This window comes from Cicer arietinum, chromosome 2 (assembly GCF_000331145.2).
Source record: "Cicer arietinum cultivar CDC Frontier isolate Library 1 chromosome 2, Cicar.CDCFrontier_v2.0, whole genome shotgun sequence".
NCBI lineage: Eukaryota > Viridiplantae > Streptophyta > Magnoliopsida > Fabales > Fabaceae > Cicer > Cicer arietinum.
The window spans coordinates 10,537,057-10,541,853 of NC_021161.2; positions in this window are offsets into that span (position 1 = coordinate 10,537,057).

Here is a 4,797-nt window from a genome sequence, read left to right on the forward strand (position 1 = left end):
AAAATATCCTCAATGGGTTGCTAACATTGTTCCGGTTCCAAAGAAAGATGGAAAAGTTCGAATGTGTGTTGATTATCGGGATTTAAATAAAGCTAGTCCTAAAGATGATTTTCCTCTACCTCATATTGATGTCCTAGTGGATAGCACTGCTCAATACTCTCTTTTCTCCTTCATGGATGGTTTCTCAGGGTACAATCAAATCAAGATGGCTTCTGAAGATATGGAGAAAACTACATTCATCACACAATGGGGGACTTTTTGCTATAAAGTGATGCCATCTGGATTGAAGAATGTCGGGGCAACCTATCAAAGAGCAATGGTAACCTTGTTTCATGACATGATGCATAAGGAAATAGAGGTTTACGTGGATGATATGATCGCAAAATCTCGAACCGAAGAAGACCACGTTGTTAACCTTCAAAAGTTATTTGAGCGACTAAGGAAGTTCAGACTCCGTTTAAACCCTGCTAAATGCACATTTGTTGTAAGATCAGGCAAGTTACTTGGGTTTATCGTTAGTCAAAAAGGGATAGAGGTGGACCCAGATAAAGTAAGAGCAATACAAGAAATGCCGGCTCCACGCACTGAAAAAGAAGTTCGTGGCTTTTTGGGTAGATTGAATTTCATTGCAAGGTTTATATCGCATCTCACCGCTACATGCGAGCCGATTTTCAAATTGTTGCGCAAAGACCAAAAGGTTGAATGGAATGAGAATTGTCAAAAAGCTTTCGAAAAGATTAAGCAGTACTTATCAAAACCTCCCATCCTAGTGCCTCCTGTTCCTGGGAAACCACTTATAATGTACTTAACAGTACTTGACGAGTCAATGAGCTGCGTACTGGAGCAGCATGATGAATCTGGTAGGAAAGAACATGCTATTTATTATTTGAGCAAAAAGTTCACCAGTTGTGAAACAAGATATTCACTGCTTGAACGAACATGTTGCGCATTGGCATGGGCTGCTCGTCGGTTGAGGCAATACATGTTATGTCATACAACTTGGTTGGTGTCTAAAATGGACCCAATTAAGTACATCTTTGAGAAACCTGCTCTTACTGGAAGGATCGCCCGTTGGTAGATGTTGCTATCAGAATACGATTTGGTATATGTTACACAAAAATCTATCAAAGGAAGCGCACTAGCAGAGTACTTAGCCCAACAACCGGTAGAAGATTATCAATCAATGCAGTGTGAATTCTCCGATGAAGACATAATGACTTTAGTTGAAGAGATTGAATCATCTGATAAAGAAAAATGGAGGTTGGTGTTTGATGGTGCTTCTAATGCGTTAGGGCATGGAATTGGAGCCATTTTGATTTCCCCAGAGAGCCAGTTCACTCCATTTATGGCTAGGTTGTGTTTTGATTGTACAAATAATATTGCAGAATATGAAGCATGTGTTATGGGCATTAAAGCAGCTATTGAATCAAATGTAAAATTTCTTGAGGTATATGGAGACTCATTGTTGGTCATCCATCAGATGAAAGGAGAATGAGAAACGCGAGATTCTAAATTGATTCCGTATCACACCCATATCAAAGAATTGACAGAACACTTTGAGAAGATTACTTTTCACCATATCCCTCGAGAAGAAAACCAGTTAGCTGACGCCTTGGCCACTTTGTCATCAATGTTCAAAATAACCACTAATCAAGACGTGCCGGTCATAAAAATTCAACAAAAGGATAAGCCAGCATATTGCTTATCGATAGAAGAAGAGCTTGATAGCAAACCATGGTTTTATGATATCAAATCCTATGTTAAGAATAGGGAATATCCATCAGGTATTTCAGAGAACGACAAAAGGGTTTTAAGGAGATCGTCAATGAATTTCTTCTTAAATGGCGATGTGCTTTATAAGAGAAATCATGATATGGTTCTCCTCAGATGTGTGGATAAAGCAGAAGCGGGGAAAATTATCCAAGAGGTTCACGAAGGTTCTTTCGGAACTCATGCAAATGGGCACACAATGGCTAGAAAAATCTTAAGGGCTGGCTACTACTGGTTGACCATGGAATCCGACTGCTTTAGTCACGTAAAGAAATGTCACAAATGTCAAATCTATGCTGATAAAATACATGTACCACCCACTTCTTTGAATGTTTTAACATCACCATGGCCATTTTCAATGTGGGGAATGGATGTTATTGGACTCATCGAGCCTAAGGCTTCAAATGGACACCGGTTTATCCTAGTAGCTATTGATTATTTCACAAAATGGGTTGAAGCCGCTTCTTATGCCAATGTGACGAGAAGTGTGGTTGTCAGATTCATCAAAAGAGAATTGATTTGTCGATATGGATTGCCAAATAAGATAATCACTGATAACGCGACTAATCTGAACAATAGAATCTCATAGAAAAAAAAAGAATGATAGCTTTCTGTCATGGTCAGCTTTATCAGAAAAGACTCAAAAAAGCCTACGAGAAAAAAGTCTGTCCTCGAGAATTTCGAGGAGAATTAGTGTTAAAGAAAATATTTCCCATAAAAAAGGATTCTCGGTGAAAGTGGACTCCGAACTACGAAGGACCATATGTTGTGAAAAAATCTTTCTCTGGGGGAGCTCTAATACTCGCCGAAATGGATGGAGATGAACTTCCACTTCCAGTAAACTCAGATGCAGTCAAGAAATATTATGCTTAAAAAAAATAATAGAAAATTGGGCTCGCTAGGTTGAAAACCTGAAAAGGCAACCTATTAAATATTTTGACGCTTGAAAATATATACACGGAAACACGAGATATTGGGTGTATAAAAAAAATGAAGGGTAAGCATTTTAAATAATGCGCATTTGATTGACCTCAAGAAAAAGTGATTACACAAGATATACTAGAGTCATCATGTAAAGAACGATTGTTATCATCGTTGATCCATTAAATTTTATAAGTATATAAAGTCGCATAAGGATCGAGGGAACTAAAAAATAATAAAATAAATAAATAAAAAGGAATTTATCTTCATTGCATGCATCCTACATTTTTTTCAAATACTCACACATGATTTATGCATCTTCACTTGTATTTTACATATACTCAACAACTCCTTATATCATGCATATTGAGTTAATCATGCATATCTTATGTGTATATTTTATTTATATTCAACAACTTTTGTATCATATTATTCATTTTACGTTTGCATTACCACATACACGCTTCCTTTTAAAAATAAAAATAAAACAAATTTATCTCATTTTATTTACCTTCTAAACTCATGTTTTGTTGTAATCATCCTTTTATTTATGTCGATCTACGCATCGGTAATCAATCCGAAGACGATCATCACTTTATTTTATGTCGATCTACGCATCGGATAATCAATCCGAAGACGATCATCACTTTATTTATGTCATCGGTAATCAATCCGAAAACGATCATCCTTTTATTTATATCGATCTACGCATCGGTAATCAATTCGAAGACGATCATCACTTTATTTTATGTCGATCTACGCATCGGGTAATCAATCCGAAGACGATCATCACTTTATTTATGTCATCGGTAATCAATCCGAAGACGGTCATCCTTTTATTTATGTCGATCTACGCATCGGTAATCAATCTGAAGACGATCATCACTTTATTTTATGTCTAAATACGCATCGGGTAATCAATCCGAAGACGATCATCACTTTATTCATGTCGATCAACGCAGTAAACGATCATTTTATCTATATATCGATCTACGCATCGGTAACCAACCGAAGACGATCATGCTTCTTATTTGCGTCGCTCATAATATGGTTTTTTTTATATTTATTTTTGTCAATCACTAACTTCTCTTTCGTTTTTTTAAATCATCAACTTTTTTACAATTCAAAATTATTTTTTATTTTCTTCTACATTCGAAATTAAACTTCCTTCTACAAAATTTAGGTCTTTATATTTAATTATTTTTTTACCAAGATAATTAAATAGGGGCAGCTGTGGTACCTAATTTTTGTCCGAATAATTTAAAGTTATTTTAATAATAATAATAATAATAATAATAATAATAATAATAATAATATATTTTACAATTATCATCAAAAATTTAAACATCTTAATTTTACATAAAATAAAATAAAAAATTTGAATTACAATAAAAACAATTCAAAGTGTTTCTGATTTGGCTTGGCAACACATGAGTACCCAATACACCAATCCATTCCACCTTGGCAACACTCAACTTCACCTTTATCTTCCATTCTACATCCTTTTAACTGTTTGACTTTGTGCAAGAGCTTTTGCAAACCCTCCTTTATATTATTTGCATTCCCATAATTGATTGAGATATACTAATAAAGGTATTACTTGTATAACCTTCCTTTATAACCTCTACACTCAAAATCTGTATTTTGCAACAAACACTACAAAATCTAGAACTTGATTTTATCTAATAAACAGAAGAATTCACCACTTTAATTTACTTTTAGTCTATAAATAGAGTTTGAAGTTTTGAAACTGAGGAGGGGAAAAAAACTAAACACAGGTTCTAAATTTTGAAATAGAGAAAAAGAATTCGAAATTTAGAAACAGAGAGTAGATTTTCTTTTTGGGAGAGAAATTTGTAAAAAAAAATACACTGAAGCATAGATTGAATTTTGTCACTATTCAAACATACAGAAACAGAGGAACAAATAGAAGGATTAAGGTATTTTCGTTTTTCATTTTTCAATTTTCATTTTCTAATCATAATCTAAATGTAATCTTTTGAGTTTGAGTTATGAATAAAAGATGAAAATTATTTATTATTATTGATCTGAGTATAAAAAATGTTAGAGATAATAGGATTAAAAAACTCAAACCTTGAACGCCGT